Genomic DNA, 18176 nt, shown 5'->3' with positions numbered 1-18176 from the left:
TATTATTTTATGTTATGTATTGTATAGTTTTACTCATTGTTGTAAATTAATTCTACTTCTCGCGCATGTAAAATAAATCGCATATTATTTTATTTGTTTATGTCTGTTCTCTGAAAAGTATTTTTTTCTTTTCTAATAATGTGATGGGTTTTTTTTTTTCTCTTTCTCTCTCTCGCTTGTATTCATAACAGCATATGTCAGTGTAATAATGTATTCTCGTTCCTTTAAAACAAACTCTATATAAATTTTTAGCGTTACGGAAAAACGCGGGGAAAAGAATTACGTCCCCTTCTACTGTTTCAATCATCGTTAATAGCGACGTCGCCTCAGAACGAGGGCAAACGATGGAAACTACAGTCGGCCGGTAAGTTTTTTCCTCCTTTTAAAATTAATTTAAACATAGCTGTACCGGTTAATTCCTTTAAAAAATAGAACAGATGAACTGTTTGTGTGTTTTTTATTTAAACGACAGAGTGAAAAGTCCGTGCTGATTGTGAAAAAGCGTTGAATTTATTTTGTGATCAATGAAATTTTCAAGGCTTTGAAATCTGCGTTCGTCGGACATAGAATGAATTAAAATTGTCATGTTGTTTTGTTCGATTAAGATTAAATACGAATACGTATACGTATGACATACGTTTAAAAATGCATTCTCCCTTTTATTGCGACTTGCCGTATTTCACAAGCCGCTTTTTTTATTTTCACACCAGTTTTGTCATGCAGAAATCGTTTCATGCTGTTGGGTAATTAAAGCAAAGCAAGATCTCGTGTTTCGTGTGCTTTTTGTATATACATTTGCAAAATTTGTGTAGCTTGTTTTAAAATTAAAACACCGTGTCTGAGTAAGACATAGGATTTATAGGCTTTGGAAACTCGGAAACATTTGAGTATCGCTTCTCGGCCTTTTGGCTAAGATCAAAGTGTAGTATCTGTTCTTATCAGCTTAATATCTGATACGTACCCCATGTGGGTACTTCGATATTAAACTGATTTTTGCAACTAGGTGAGATGTTAGGTGCTTGCACCGCTCTTGCCACGAGTTGGCCTGGTATTGCAGTACCTCCAGGATCGGCTCACTCCCCATTTCGGGGAGAAAATTAAAATAGAAAAATAGCTCCTTCTATAGTCTGAGAAACAGCCCCAGTAAAATATTCTCTAATACTTTTTCTATATTATTTTATGTTATGTATTGTATAGTTTTACTCATTGTTGTAAATTAATTCTACTTCTCGCGCATGTAAAATAAATCGCATATTATTTTATTTGTTTATGTCTGTTCTCTGAAAAGTATTTTTTTCTTTTCTAATAATGTGATGGGTTTTTTTTTTTCTCTTTCTCTCTCTCGCTTGTATTCATAACAGCATATGTCAGTGTAATAATGTATTCTCGTTCCTTTAAAACAAACTCTATATAAATTTTTAGCGTTACGGAAAAACGCGGGGAAAAGAATTACGTCCCCTTCTACTGTTTCAATCATCGTTAATAGCGACGTCGCCTCAGAACGAGGGCAAACGATGGAAACTACAGTCGGCCGGTAAGTTTTTTCCTCCTTTTAAAATTAATTTAAACATAGCTGTACCGGTTAATTCCTTTAAAAAATAGAACAGATGAACTGTTTGTGTGTTTTTTATTTAAACGACAGAGTGAAAAGTCCGTGCTGATTGTGAAAAAGCGTTGAATTTATTTTGTGATCAATGAAATTTTCAAGGCTTTGAAATCTGCGTTCGTCGGACATAGAATGAATTAAAATTGTCATGTTGTTTTGTTCGATTAAGATTAAATACGAATACGTATACGTATGACATACGTTTAAAAATGCATTCTCCCTTTTATTGCGACTTGCCGTATTTCACAAGCCGCTTTTTTTATTTTCACACCAGTTTTGTCATGCAGAAATCGTTTCATGCTGTTGGGTAATTAAAGCAAAGCAAGATCTCGTGTTTCGTGTGCTTTTTGTATATACATTTGCAAAATTTGTGTAGCTTGTTTTAAAATTAAAACACCGTGTCTGAGTAAGACATAGGATTTATAGGCTTTGGAAACTCGGAAACATTTGAGTATCGCTTCTCGGCCTTTTGGCTAAGATCAAAGTGTAGTATCTGTTCTTATCAGCTTAATATCTGATACGTACCCCATGTGGGTACTTCGATATTAAACTGATTTTTGCAACTAGGTGAGATGTTAGGTGCTTGCACCGCTCTTGCCACGAGTTGGCCTGGTATTGCAGTACCTCCAGGATCGGCTCACTCCCCATTTCGGGGAGAAAATTAAAATAGAAAAATAGCTCCTTCTATAGTCTGAGAAACAGCCCCAGTAAAATATTCTCTAATACTTTTTCTATATTATTTTATGTTATGTATTGTATAGTTTTACTCATTGTTGTAAATTAATTCTACTTCTCGCGCATGTAAAATAAATCGCATATTATTTTATTTGTTTATGTCTGTTCTCTGAAAAGTATTTTTTTCTTTTCTAATAATGTGATGGGTTTTTTTTTTTCTCTTTCTCTCTCTCGCTTGTATTCATAACAGCATATGTCAGTGTAATAATGTATTCTCGTTCCTTTAAAACAAACTCTATATAAATTTTTAGCGTTACGGAAAAACGCGGGGAAAAGAATTACGTCCCCTTCTACTGTTTCAATCATCGTTAATAGCGACGTCGCCTCAGAACGAGGGCAAACGATGGAAACTACAGTCGGCCGGTAAGTTTTTTCCTCCTTTTAAAATTAATTTAAACATAGCTGTACCGGTTAATTCCTTTAAAAAATAGAACAGATGAACTGTTTGTGTGTTTTTTATTTAAACGACAGAGTGAAAAGTCCGTGCTGATTGTGAAAAAGCGTTGAATTTATTTTGTGATCAATGAAATTTTCAAGGCTTTGAAATCTGCGTTCGTCGGACATAGAATGAATTAAAATTGTCATGTTGTTTTGTTCGATTAAGATTAAATACGAATACGTATACGTATGACATACGTTTAAAAATGCATTCTCCCTTTTATTGCGACTTGCCGTATTTCACAAGCCGCTTTTTTTATTTTCACACCAGTTTTGTCATGCAGAAATCGTTTCATGCTGTTGGGTAATTAAAGCAAAGCAAGATCTCGTGTTTCGTGTGCTTTTTGTATATACATTTGCAAAATTTGTGTAGCTTGTTTTAAAATTAAAACACCGTGTCTGAGTAAGACATAGGATTTATAGGCTTTGGAAACTCGGAAACATTTGAGTATCGCTTCTCGGCCTTTTGGCTAAGATCAAAGTGTAGTATCTGTTCTTATCAGCTTAATATCTGATACGTACCCCATGTGGGTACTTCGATATTAAACTGATTTTTGCAACTAGGTGAGATGTTAGGTGCTTGCACCGCTCTTGCCACGAGTTGGCCTGGTATTGCAGTACCTCCAGGATCGGCTCACTCCCCATTTCGGGGAGAAAATTAAAATAGAAAAATAGCTCCTTCTATAGTCTGAGAAACAGCCCCAGTAAAATATTCTCTAATACTTTTTCTATATTATTTTATGTTATGTATTGTATAGTTTTACTCATTGTTGTAAATTAATTCTACTTCTCGCGCATGTAAAATAAATCGCATATTATTTTATTTGTTTATGTCTGTTCTCTGAAAAGTATTTTTTTCTTTTCTAATAATGTGATGGGTTTTTTTTTTTCTCTTTCTCTCTCTCGCTTGTATTCATAACAGCATATGTCAGTGTAATAATGTATTCTCGTTCCTTTAAAACAAACTCTATATAAATTTTTAGCGTTACGGAAAAACGCGGGGAAAAGAATTACGTCCCCTTCTACTGTTTCAATCATCGTTAATAGCGACGTCGCCTCAGAACGAGGGCAAACGATGGAAACTACAGTCGGCCGGTAAGTTTTTTCCTCCTTTTAAAATTAATTTAAACATAGCTGTACCGGTTAATTCCTTTAAAAAATAGAACAGATGAACTGTTTGTGTGTTTTTTATTTAAACGACAGAGTGAAAAGTCCGTGCTGATTGTGAAAAAGCGTTGAATTTATTTTGTGATCAATGAAATTTTCAAGGCTTTGAAATCTGCGTTCGTCGGACATAGAATGAATTAAAATTGTCATGTTGTTTTGTTCGATTAAGATTAAATACGAATACGTATACGTATGACATACGTTTAAAAATGCATTCTCCCTTTTATTGCGACTTGCCGTATTTCACAAGCCGCTTTTTTTATTTTCACACCAGTTTTGTCATGCAGAAATCGTTTCATGCTGTTGGGTAATTAAAGCAAAGCAAGATCTCGTGTTTCGTGTGCTTTTTGTATATACATTTGCAAAATTTGTGTAGCTTGTTTTAAAATTAAAACACCGTGTCTGAGTAAGACATAGGATTTATAGGCTTTGGAAACTCGGAAACATTTGAGTATCGCTTCTCGGCCTTTTGGCTAAGATCAAAGTGTAGTATCTGTTCTTATCAGCTTAATATCTGATACGTACCCCATGTGGGTACTTCGATATTAAACTGATTTTTGCAACTAGGTGAGATGTTAGGTGCTTGCACCGCTCTTGCCACGAGTTGGCCTGGTATTGCAGTACCTCCAGGATCGGCTCACTCCCCATTTCGGGGAGAAAATTAAAATAGAAAAATAGCTCCTTCTATAGTCTGAGAAACAGCCCCAGTAAAATATTCTCTAATACTTTTTCTATATTATTTTATGTTATGTATTGTATAGTTTTACTCATTGTTGTAAATTAATTCTACTTCTCGCGCATGTAAAATAAATCGCATATTATTTTATTTGTTTATGTCTGTTCTCTGAAAAGTATTTTTTTCTTTTCTAATAATGTGATGGGTTTTTTTTTTCTCTTTCTCTCTCTCGCTTGTATTCATAACAGCATATGTCAGTGTAATAATGTATTCTCGTTCCTTTAAAACAAACTCTATATAAATTTTTAGCGTTACGGAAAAACGCGGGGAAAAGAATTACGTCCCCTTCTACTGTTTCAATCATCGTTAATAGCGACGTCGCCTCAGAACGAGGGCAAACGATGGAAACTACAGTCGGCCGGTAAGTTTTTTCCTCCTTTTAAAATTAATTTAAACATAGCTGTACCGGTTAATTCCTTTAAAAAATAGAACAGATGAACTGTTTGTGTGTTTTTTATTTAAACGACAGAGTGAAAAGTCCGTGCTGATTGTGAAAAAGCGTTGAATTTATTTTGTGATCAATGAAATTTTCAAGGCTTTGAAATCTGCGTTCGTCGGACATAGAATGAATTAAAATTGTCATGTTGTTTTGACCAGGCAGAAGCTAGCGAACAATAGCTAGCGAACAATAAGCCAGCGAACAATAAGGCGATATATCGAGAAACCAAAAAACAGAATAAGACAACAACGGCCGTTAAATAAAAAAATATTCAAAAAGGCAGAAAATCAGTTAAAATATAGCAATTTTAACTCAATTTTGAAATGTTTTTTATCCAATCTATTGATTTAACAAGTCGCATAACTTTTTAGGCTAATATTCAGTACAACAATAACTATGCATCTATCAACGGATTATTTGTAGGTGTAGGGCCACCTATGCACCCTCTTCAATTTAGAACGTATGTAAAAGTAGTCCTACTCTGTAAAATATAGCACCTTTTATGTCATTGTGTAATCTAGAGCTCAAAATTTGAAAAAAATGTCAAAAAATTAGGGGGGTCGGCCTATTCCAGGGCTTCTAGAGAAAAATAATGAGGGGTGTCACGGGGAATGACTATATAGGTCTTGTAGAGGAGAAACAGGCGCTTCTTTTGCGCTAGGTATCGAAGGGCGCTATGTTCAAAAATCTGAAACTAGAGCTCAAAATTCGAAAAAAATGTCAAAAAATTAGGAGGGTGGGCCTATTCTAGGACTTCTAGAGAAAAATAATGAGGGGTGTCACGGGGTATGACTATATAGGTCTTGTAGAGGAGAAACAGGCGCTTCTATTGCACTAGGTACCGAAGGGCGCTATGTTCAAAAATCTGAAACTAGAGCTCAAAATTCGAAAAAAATGTCCAAAAAATGGGGGTAGGGTCGGCCTATTCCAGGAGTTCTAGAGAAAAATAATGAGGGGTGTCACGGGGTATGACTATATAGGTCTTGTAGAAGAGAAACAGGCGCTTCTTTTGCACTAGGTTTCGAAGGGCGCTATGTTCAAAAATCTGAAACTAGAGCTCAAAATTCGAAAAAAATGTCCAAAAAATGGGGGTAGGGTCGGCCTATTCCAGGAGTTCTAGAGAAAAATAATGAGGGGTGTCACGGGGAATGACTATATAGGTCTTGTAGAGGAGAAACAGGCGCTCCTTTTGCGCTAGGTATCAAAGGGCGCTATGTTCAAAAATCTGAAACTAGAGCTCAAAATTTGAAAAAAAATGTCAAAAAATTAGGGGGGTCGGCCTATTCCAGGGCTTCTAGAGAAAAATAATGAGGGGTGTCACGGGGAATGACTATATAGGTCTTGTAGAGGAGAAACAGGCGCTTCTTTTGCGCTAGGTATCGAAGGGCGCTATGTTCAAAAATCTGAAACTAGAGCTCAAAATTCGAAAAAAATGTCAAAAAATTAGGAGGGTGGGCCTATTCTAGGACTTCTAGAGAAAAATAATGAGGGGTGTCACGGGGTATGACTATATAGGTCTTGTAGAGGAGAAACAGGCGCTTCTATTGCACTAGGTACCGAAGGGCGCTATGTTCAAAAATCTGAAACTAGAGCTCAAAATTCGAAAAAAATGTCCAAAAAATGGGGGTAGGGTCGGCCTATTCCAGGAGTTCTAGAGAAAAATAATGAGGGGTGTCACGGGGTATGACTATATAGGTCTTGTAGAAGAGAAACAGGCGCTTCTTTTGCACTAGGTTTCGAAGGGCGCTATGTTCAAAAATCTGAAACTAGAGCTCAAAATTCGAAAAAAATGTCAAAAAATTAGGAGGGTGGGCCTATTCTAGGACTTCTAGAGAAAAATAATGAGGGGTGTCACGGGGAATGACTATATAGGTCTTGTAGAGGAGAAACATGCGCTCCTTTTGCGCTAGGTATCAAAGGGCGCTATGTTCAAAAATCTGAAACTAGAGCTCAAAATTTGAAAAAAATGTCAAAAAATTAGGGGGGTCGGCCTATTCCAGGGCTTCTAGAGAAAAATAATGAGGGGTGTCACGGGGAATGACTATATAGGTCTTGTAGAGGAGAAACAGGCGCTTCTTTTGCGCTAGGTATCGAAGGGCGCTATGTTCAAAAATCTGAAACTAGAGCTCAAAATTCGAAAAAAATGTCCAAAAAACGGGGGTAGGGTCGGCCTATTCAAGGAGTTCTAGAGAAAAATAATGAGGGGTGTCACGGGGTATGACTATATAGGTCTTGTAGAGGAGAAACAGGCGCTTCTATTGCACTAGGTACCGAAGGGCGCTATGTTCAAAAATCTGAAACTAGAGCTCAAAATTCGAAAAAAATGTCAAAAAATTAGGAGGGTGGGCCTATTCTAGGACTTCTAGAGAAAAATAATGAGGGGTGTCACGGGGTATGACTATATAGGTCTTGTAGAAGAGAAACAGGCGCTTCTTTTGCACTAGGTTTCGAAGGGCGCTATGTTCAAAAATCTGAAACTAGAGCTCAAAATTCGAAAAAAATGTCAAAAAATTAGAAGGGTGGGCCTATTCTAGGACTTCTAGAGAAAAATAATGAGGGGTGTCACGGGGTATGACTATATAGGTCTTGTAGAGGAGAAACAGGCGCTTCTATTGCACTAGGTACCGAAGGGCGCTATGTTCAAAAATCTGAAACTAGAGCTCAAAATTCGAAAACAATGTCCACAAATGGGGGTAGGGTCGGCCTATTCCAGGAGTTCTAGAGTAAAAGAATGAGGGGTGTCACGGGGAATGACTATATAGGTCTTGTAGAGGAGAAACAGGCGCTCCTTTTGCGCTAGGTATCAAAGGGCGCTATGTTCAAAAATCTGAAACTAGAGATCAAAATTCGAAAAAAATGTCAAAAAATTAGGAGGGTCGGCCTATTCCAGGGCTTCTAGAGAAAAATAATGAGGGGTGTCACGGGGAATGACTATATAGGTCTTGTAGAGGAGAAACAGGCGCTTCTTTTGCGCTAGGTATCGAAGGGCGCTATGTTCAAAAATCTGAAACTAGAGCTCAAAATTCGAAAAAAATGTCCAAAAAATGGGGGTAGGGTCGGCCTATTCCAGGAGTTCTAGAGAAAAATAATGAGGGGTGTCACGGGGTATGACTATATAGGTCTTGTAGAAGAGAAACAGGCGCTTCTTTTGCACTAGGTTTCGAAGGGCGCTATGTTCAAAAATCTGAAACTAGAGCTTAAAATTCGAAAAAAATGTTCAAAAAATGGGGGTAGGGTCGGCCTATTCCAGGAGTTCTAGAGACAAATAATGAGGGGTGTCACGGAGAATTACTATAAATGTCTTGTAGAGGAGAAACAGGCGCTCCTTTTGCACTAGGTATCAAAGGGTGCTATGTTAAAAAATCTGAAACTAGAGCTCAAAATTTGAAAAAATGTCAAAAAATTAGGGGGGTCGGCCAATTCCAGGGCTTCTAGAGAAAAATAATGAGGAGTGTCACGGGGTATGACTATAAAGGTCTTGTAGAGGAGAAACATGCGCTTTTTTTCCGCTAGGTATCGAAGGGCACTTTGTTCAAAAATCTGAAACTAGAGCTCAAAATTCGAACAAAATGTCAATAAATTAGGGGGATCACCCAGCAGCGGCATAACAAAAAAAACCTCATCATAAATACCAGACGCGCGTTTCGTCTACAAAAGACTCATTAGTGAAGCTCGAATCAAAATAATGGTTGAAAGGCCAAAATAAAGAACGAAGTTGAAGATCATTGAGAACCAAACATTCCTAGCAGTTTTGCCAAATACAGGTAAGACAGTTTATTCCTGGTGTAGAAAAACTTTTGTTTTTTTCAAAAATTCAAAGCGGAGTTAATTTATAAGATTATATTAATGATAAGCCAAGTCAAGACAAGTGCCAACTACTGGGATGGTGATACCCTCGGGGAAATAAATCTCTACCAGCAGTGGCATCGACTCAGAGGTTGCATTTTAAGTTTAAACTCATCATAGATACCAGTATTTTAATTTAATATTTACGCCAGACGGGCGTTTCGTCTACAATATATCAGTGAATGTCCTGTGAAGGGAAGACAGGCGCATCGTTTGCGTAAGACTTCAAAAGGTGCTATGTTCAATTTGTCGAAAGGAACTAAAAAAAAAAATCAACTGTCGGACAAGAACGCGAAAAACAAAAAAACAAAAACCCAACATATCAGAGTCAGTAAAAACTAATTTTCAAAATCTTGTCATATAAAGTCATAATTTCCCCGTCCGAATAACATGATAAAAGAGTTTGTAAAATGTGTTATGTAAATACTGATAAAAAGAATGCTGATTACTGGCTGATTTTCTTTTTCAAGGTATGTCGAAAAGAAAACGACAAAGATGAAAGAACTTTAGTGCGAATGCCAGCTGGTATATAACCTAAAGTTCTATATACACTTACAGACTTAATAGACAGTCTACTTTTCATTCTTTCAAAAGCTTTTTTCATATCAGAGGTTTTGTACCAGATAACCAAAATCAGCAAAGAATACTGCATTGTTAAAAAAGTATGATAGTAAAACTACATACAGACCAGTTAACTTTATCAATGACAATACAAGCGCCACAACCTTAAAGACGGTATAAGTACCCTCGTCCACGTACGGGTGTTGTCTGATAAAAATAGATGTACATGTATACACATGGAAAAAAGTATTTTGTAAAATATGTTATGTAAATACTGATAAAAAAATACTGATTACTGGCTGATTTTCTTTTTCAAGGGTATGTCGAAAAGAAAACGACGAAGTTGAAAAAATTTTAGTGCGAATGCCAGCTGGTAAATAACCAAATTGGAATTGAAATTAAAAAAACACTTGTTTTTTTCATGATATAATTTGTTAAAATAGAACTAGTTAAACACTATTTAAATATCACCTGAGTTTGATCAATAATTATCGACTCGATAAGTTTTTATCTGCACATGCAGCTACTGTACCTGTACACAGCAAAACATGTGTTTTATCCTCATTGTTTACAACACTTTAAATAACCAAGTTTATAAAGTTATGTTATTGACACCTTGAAATAGATCCTCCACAACTCTTAACCGCAGCAAGATGGCAGATTATCAGCATGAGAGAGGCAGGAATGTCGCTGTGACAACTGTACGTATTGTCGGTCATCACTTTTCCACTATAAGTCGTTTAGAGAATAAAAATCAGGCAATACACGATATAAAAGACTATCCGAGATAAAAAAAAAAAAAAAAGACCCCCTATGCCACCTGCTAGGGAAAATCAAGCATGATGAAGCTTAGTCAGAAAGAAACCCATGGCATACAATACAATCCTGAAAAGAGAGGGGTGGGCATACAGGAGCCTTTTTACAATAATTGTTCGAGATTGAATCATCTCTACTGGTTATTGTGCCATAAGACCATTTCAGGGACGTTTGCTTACGAACAGACACACAGTTATCCATATCAAATGTAGTGCAGAGCTGACCAAAATTGGAAATAAGCATCGTGGAGGAAGATCCATTGTTCAAATGGAATTCTGTTTATCTTCCTTGGTCCAATCATAGCCCGGATTTGAACCATATCAAGGATGTATGGGACACTATTGGGCGTAATTTGCACAAAAGGACATCCCAGTCCAAACACGTGATGAAATAAACAATCCCCTACTTCAGAAATGGTTACTGCTACCTAAGCAACAAATTAGTCGATTTATGGCAGAAATCATAAGACGTTAAGTGGCGGTTGACCGTTTAAATGGAGACTGCGCACAAAGTACTATTTCTTTGGCGTATAACGATTAACCGTGATGTGAACAATCATCTTAAGATTAATTTTGAAATGTCTGACATTGTAAAGTTCGACTACAGTGAAAGTTGCAAAATGCAGTTTTTTGTACAAAAAAACACCTCATTTTGTTTTTAGAATTGTGGTTAGATAAATAAAAAAAAATTTCAAACAGTTTTTGTTCGTTAAAATGCCAATGTTTTCATTAACTATGTTTCAATATTATTTTACAAATATTTTATCATATTCCATCCAAAATAAAGGCTGATTATTCAAGTTTTACAAAATTAGTATTTTGCAATACTTTTTTCCATGTGTATATATAAAAAAAGAAACATTACTTTGCTTTTTAAGTAAAATATATTTAATATATTAATAGTTTGTAATATTTTCACGATTAAAACTAATGACCTGAATAATCTATTCATGATCATTTAGTATTTTCTTTTAAATTCGAAGATAACTTTTCGCCATTTTCCGATTTCAAACAAATACGCATTTTTTCAACCATTTACCTTTATAGAGATGGAACTGAGTTGTCCTTTTGATCATTAAATGTATCGAGCACTATTCAATGTCTCTAGAATGACTTTGAAAGGCGCTAAAGACTCGTCTTAGAGATACTGGTACAACATTTTAACATCCCCGAGGTTGCAACTCACGTGAAACGAAGTTATGTGAAGATTGGCAAATCCACATTATTCATCTCCGTAATCGATTTGGAGAAACTCGTGGAAGAAACAAAAATAGGCTATATGCGCAAACAGTTTGTAATCGACTTCATCTGGGCAGCCTAAGAGCTCGTCGTTCGTTGAAGTGAACTATCCTTACGCAGAATCGAAGGATGTCGCGAGTTAAATGGAGAGGGTAAGGATTCGATTACATAGACTAACATGGAGACTAATCCTTTTTACCGCTGAATCGAAATTCAACTTGACATTTGTCGATGGCAGAGACATGGTCTACCGCAGGTACAAGGCATGCTTTTTGATGCGTGCGTACAGGAAACAAATTGGCTTTAGGGTGGCGAATTAATGGTATGGGATGGATAACCTACCAGGAACGCCCCGATCTGACAATTAGTGAAGGAAACCTAAATGCAAAAGGGTATAGGAACGAAATTCTGGCTCCACTAGTTCTCCCGTTTCTCCGAAGGCATCGTTAAACTACATTTTTAACAGAAAACGCCCGTTGTAAACACATTTTAATGAATTTTGGAGAATAATCGCATTCGAGTGTTGCCGTGGCCAGTATTGTCTTCAGATTATCGCCAATGGGACATCTTTGGGACGAACTTGGACGACTCACCAAAAAGAGCCCAAATCCATCGGAAACGGTCATCTAACTTGAATAACACTTTTCAGGGAAAGCAACAACAGAAAGGGTCATTGATAAAAAGGACGATCAAGAATAGTTTCTTCAGATACTGGAACATGAATGACCACAATATCACCATCCTGAAAGCTCTGAGGGCCATTTCGGATGCTGTAATGAAATGTTGGTTCATTCAAAAGCACGTCTGAAACGGATATAAAATGGATGCAAATAAAATATGATGCAGCAATAAAAGAACGTGAAAATAAAATAATGAACAAGCTGGACAAGTATGACCACAAATTCAAACATGCAGAACCATTGATTTGTTAACTTCACGAAAATAAAACGGCAGATGAGATCCAGGTAATGAATGTTTGGTAAGCAAAACAAGAAGAACAAGAAAGAGAAATTGAATAGATTCACGGAGTGAGATGTGTTGAGACAAATTAGAGTAGATATTGAAACCTTAAAAATTGAGGGTAATACGTTGCATCATACTCATACCTCTCGTAAATACCACACACTTGGCGTTTACTATGTGCCGCACTCAATGTAATGTCACGTCACTTTGACATCTTTCTATGATTAATACATCTCTCACATATTTAAGAAGTCCTTTATTTCTATTTTAAGAAAGGAAAAGTAATACAAAGCTAAAAGCCATTTGTTCCGGAAATGAACGAGCACTTACAAGAATTTTGAATACATAACTGGATAGTTTCGATATAAAAATTGAGAAATTTTAGATTCATACTCACAAAAAAATGACATTTGTATAGGTCATCATGATAAAATTGCAGAAGATTGCTCGTATAAAAAGGTGGTGGAAGAGATTTAGCAAACAAATCAGTAATTGTTCGTTAAGATTAAGAAATCCGTCAAATTAGATTTTTTTTATTCAATCCTCACACTCATCTAGTTATAACTTACCCGTCAATACTATCGTTTTTTTAAGGTAGCCATGTTACTGCCTCTAATACACCGATACATATCATAATTTCACCTACAGACAATGTGTACCCGCAAGTCACTCCTCTCAATAGCACCGGCACGCCAATTAAATTGATGCACGTTGACATCTCTTGTTTAATAGAATGCAGCATATATTCATAGTAGTTACTCTGATTTATCAAAGAAAACCGCTGAATCATTGATTACAAGTAGTAACCTTTACATTCTCATAACCTTTACAGTCTTGGAGAATCATCAAGAATATAGACCATCTAGAGATGTTAGTTTAAGCATAGTTATTTCGGAAACAAGTTATTATTATTATGAGTTAAATTACTAGTAATCATACCCCTTTTTACTTTTATTGTGCGAGTGCTGCCTTGTAGCGCCATTAGCCTGCTCTTTTTTGGAAGCTAACAAGTTGTCTTTTACGTGCAAGTGGTATGGCTCTCTTTTAACACGTGATCAGTCGCGTATCCTTCCGACAGACTATCGTTGTTCCAGAGAAGATAATACTCGCAAATGGTGTGAATGAAGAGCCGAAAATTTGGTCTCCCAGAAACAGAGATGGACCCACGAACCTTTATGTTTGAAAATAGAGGTTGTGACTCCATGTCTTATTGTTTGAACCAAGAAATAAATGACAATACCTTTCAATTCCTCCAAGAGATCATTTACATCACCCCAATTATACGACTATAGATGCGATACGCGGTATTCAGAAGTTCGGGAACCCTGTTTTTCCTCATTGTTAAAACTCTGGAATTGGTAATCACGCGGAACTGACCCTGCTGTATAATTAGTATGTCTGCATACAAGTTACACTTCACCTTATTATCTTTCATATTTCTTAAAAGTTGCGGCCACATGTCCTAAGTCGGTCTCTGTTTGGTGGTGTTTTTGTTTGTTAATGAGATCATCTAAAGTACCAATCACGCAAGTGCGAATATATTTGAACTTAAAGTATTAGTTCATCTTCCCCATCATGGTATGATCTCAGTGGTCGAGAAAAACTCGAGTTTCCTCAAATCTTACGGGATCGACATCAACGCAGTGTATTATGCATAGTACTTTGATCTCTTTGTTGTTGAATTCGGTAATCTTTTCCGTCCATAGTTTTATGAAAATGCTTGACTTGAATATGGTATGAAAAGCAACCTGGATCATCACAACTTCTTGGTCTTGGGCGGCACTTAGTCATATTGGCAAGTAAAACATAAATGATGCGAAGAATAAACGTGAATTCTTTATTCTGTTGAAACAGAACTGTAATCCAAGTTTCACTCAAACGAACAACGATCAAGCATCGTTTCTCGAATTTACGTCGAGTTTGTTAAACGGCTGACTAGATGAAGTCGGTTATATAGTGCATAGTTAACAACCTATGTTCTTTAACTTACATAGTTGCGAGTCGTTGTATTCTTATGTTGAGCATCGACTGCTTATTTGCAATAGGAGAGTGACTTATTTCAAAAAGACGCTTAGTTAACAACCCTAATGGACCCATCTTACGCACGGTTGTATTATATATACACATGGAAAAAGTATTGCAACACCTTGATTTTTTAAAACTTGAAAAATCAGCCTTTTTTTTAGGATGAAATATAATAAAATATTTGTAGGATATTATTGAAACATAGTTTATAATAACATTGGCAACCACAATTTTAATAACAAAATGTAGTGTTTTTTTTGTACAAAAAATGCATTTTTCAACTTTTACTGTAGTCGAACTTTACAATGTCAGGTATTTCAAAATTAATCTTCAGATGACTGTTCGCATCATGGTTGGTCGTTATACGCCAAACAATTAGTACTTTGTGCGCAGCCTCCAATCAAACGAATTATCGCATCTTAACGTCTTTTGATTCCTGCCATAAATCGGCTAATATGTTGTTAAGGTAGCAGCAACCATTTCTGATGAAGGGCATTGCTTATTTCATGATGTGTTTGTACTGGTGTGTCCTTTTGTGCACTTTCCGCCCAAAAGTGTCCCAAATATGCTCGATATGGTTCAAATCCGAGCCACGATCGGGCCAAGGAAGATGAACCGAATTCCATTTGAACATTGGATCTTCCTCCACGATGCTAATTTCCAATTTTGGCGAGCTCTGCACTACATTTGATACGGATAACTGTGTGTCTGTTCGTAAGCAAACGTCCCTGAAATGGTCTTATCGCACAATAACCAGTAGAGATGATTCAATCTCGAACAATTATTGTTAAAAGGCTCCTGTATGCCCACCTCTCTCTTTTCAGGATTGTATTGTATGCCATGGGTTTCTTTCTGACTAAGCTTCATCATGCTTGATTTTCCCTAGCAGGTGGCATAGGGGGTCTTTTTGATCTCGGATAGTCTTTTATATCGTGTATTGCCTAATTTTTAATCTCTAAACGACTTATAGTAGAAAAGTGATGAACGACAATACGTACACTTGTCACAGCAACATTCCTGTCTCTCTCATGCTGATAATCTGCCATCTTGCTGCGGTTATGAGTTGTGGAGGACCTATTTCATGGTGTCAATCACATAACTTTATAAACTTGGTTATTTAAAATGTTGAAAACATTGAGGATGAAACACATGTTTTGCTGTGTACGGGTACAGGAGCTGCATGTGCAGATAAGAACTTATCGAGTCGATAATTATTGATCAAACTCAGGTGATTTTTAAATAGTGTTAAACTAGTTCTATTTTAACAAATTATATCATAAAAAAATAAAGAGTGTTTTTTTAATTTCAATTCCAATTTGGTTATATACCAGCTGCCATTCGCATTAAAGTTCTTTTTATCTTCGTCGTTTTCTTTTCGACATACCCTTGAAAAAGAAAATCAGCCAGTAATCAGCATTTTTTTATCAGTATTTACGTAACACATTTTACAAACTCTTTTGTCATGTTATTCGGATGGAGAAATTATGACTTTATATGACAAGAAATTGAAAATTAGTCTTTGCTGACTATGATATGTTTTTTTTGGTTTTCGCATTCTTGTCTGACAGTGGAGTTTTTCATTAAAAGTTTTTAGTTCCTTTCGACAAAATTGAACATTGCATTATTTTTACTGCACTTGTATAAACTTCACGATTATAATTATATTTTTTAAAACCGGTTTTTTTCTAAAGTGAATTTTGATCAATATTTTCGAAGGGTTAAATATTTCTCAGTGATGTCCTGCCATGGCTTTGTTTAAATTTGTTTGTTAGCTTTTTGTTCATGAATTTCTGTCTCTAATATTTAATTAACTTTGGATTTGTATTCAGATATTGCAGATCAAATATATTCGTTCATTGTGTAATCATACGTTTTTTGATTGAGTTAAGTCTGCCAATTGATATTTTATCGTGTGTTTTTCTATGTTGTGATGTTATGCTATTGTCTCAGAAAAAGGGAGAAGGTTTGGATCCATTAAAACGTTTGATCCCGCTGCAAATGTTTGCACCTGTCCTAAGTCAGGAATCTGATGTACAGTAGTTGTCGTTTGTTTATGTAATATATACGTGTTTCTCGTTTCTCGTTTGTTTATATAGATTAGACCGTTGGTTTTCCCGTTTGAATGGTTTTACACTAGTAATGTTGGGGCCATTTATAGCTTGTTGTTCGGTGTGAGCCAAGGCTCCGTGTTGAAGGCCGTACTTTAACCTATAATGGTTTACTTTTTAAATTGTTATTTGGATGGAGAGTTGTCTCATTGGCACTCACACCACATCTTCCTTTATCTATAGCACCCTTTAAAGTCTTACGAAAACGATGCACCTGTTTTCCCTACACAGGACATTCACTGATATATTGTAGACGAAATGCGCGTCTGGCGTAAATATAAAATTTAAATACTGGTATCTATGATGAGTTAAAACTTAAAATGCAACCACTGAGTCGATGCCATTGCTGGTAGAGATTTATTTCCCCCCGGGTATCACCAGCCCAGTAGTCAGCACTTGTGTTGACTTGGCTTATCATTGATATAATCTTATAAATTAATACCGTTTTGAATTTTTGAAAAAGCTAAGGTTTTTCTACACCAGGAATAGACTGTCTTACCTGTATTTGGCAAAACTACTAGGAATGTTATGTTCTCAATGTTCTTCAACTTCGTCCTTTACTTTGGCCTTTCAATCATTATTTTGATTCGAGCGTCACTAATGAGTCTTTGTAGATGGGACAACATCCCTAATGCGCCTTGAAATGAGGAACTCAAAAGTCACGTGTAAAGAAAAAATCTCTGTGTAGTGATATTGGACATGTTTATAATTTTAACAAATGACTGAACTTAATTATTTGTGGTGATTAGGAAAGTAGAGGAACATAGAATAAATGTGTAAAAACTATGGAGCTATTGAATGTGTTCAAAGTATTAAATTTTCATAGAACTTATTGTGTTAAAAAGGGGATATTTTACAACAAGGAGCCGCATCACAAAAGGATGTTCGGGGTTTGCTAATTTACGGAAAAAGTAATCTCACTTCGTACCCCGAAAATTTAACCACATATGTGAAAATGTCACAGCTTCGAAACAAGCTATCATACATATCCAATATACGATATGGACTGAGCTACAGGAAAAAACGTTACCATTATCGCCTATGGAAAAACAATTAAAGATACTGAGCCAGATGAAACGCGCGTCTGGTATTTATGATGATTTTTTTTTGTGTTATGCCGCTACTGGCTGACCCCCTAATTTTTTGCCTTTTTTTTTGAATTTTGAGCTCTAGTTTCAGATTTTTGAACATAGCGCCCTTCGATACCTAGTGCAAAAGAAGCGCTTGTTTCTCCTCTACAAGACCTGTATAGTCATACACCGTGACACCCCTTATTATTTTTCTCTAGAACTCCTGGAATAGGCCGACCCTACCCCCATTTTTTTGACATTTTTTTCGAATTTTGAGCTCTAGTTTCAGATTTTTGAACATAGCGCCCTTCGGTACCTAGTGCAATAGAAGCGCCTGTTTCTCCTCTACAAGACCTATATAGTCATACCCCGTGACACCCCTCATTATTTTTCTCTAGAAGTCCTAGAATAGGCCCACCCTCCTAATT

The 18176-nt window shown here is 36.2% G+C and overlaps 4 non-coding genes across 4 annotated transcripts; all 4 read left to right on the top strand.

The window, feature by feature from the left end:
- Nucleotides 1-889: 889 nt before the first annotated feature.
- Nucleotides 890-1082, top strand: LOC134703200 (U2 spliceosomal RNA). Its single transcript, XR_010104816.1, has one exon. It is a non-coding gene; the product is annotated as a U2 spliceosomal RNA (small nuclear RNA).
- A 977-nt stretch (nt 1083-2059) lies between these two features.
- LOC134703199 (U2 spliceosomal RNA) lies at nt 2060-2252 on the top strand. The gene has a single exon (XR_010104815.1). It is a non-coding gene; the product is annotated as a U2 spliceosomal RNA (small nuclear RNA).
- Nucleotides 2253-3229: 977 nt separating this feature from the next.
- On the top strand, nt 3230-3422 carry LOC134703198 (U2 spliceosomal RNA). Its single transcript, XR_010104814.1, has one exon. It is a non-coding gene; the product is annotated as a U2 spliceosomal RNA (small nuclear RNA).
- A 977-nt stretch (nt 3423-4399) lies between these two features.
- On the top strand, nt 4400-4592 carry LOC134703195 (U2 spliceosomal RNA). The gene has a single exon (XR_010104813.1). It is a non-coding gene; the product is annotated as a U2 spliceosomal RNA (small nuclear RNA).
- The last annotated feature ends 13584 nt before the right edge of the window (nt 4593-18176 follow it).

The sequence above is a fragment of the Mytilus trossulus genome, unplaced genomic scaffold, assembly GCF_036588685.1.
Source record: "Mytilus trossulus isolate FHL-02 unplaced genomic scaffold, PNRI_Mtr1.1.1.hap1 h1tg000904l__unscaffolded, whole genome shotgun sequence".
Lineage (NCBI taxonomy): Eukaryota > Metazoa > Mollusca > Bivalvia > Mytilida > Mytilidae > Mytilus > Mytilus trossulus.
Note: the sequence above shows the minus strand (reverse complement) of the source record. Positions and strands in the feature narration are given on the sequence as shown.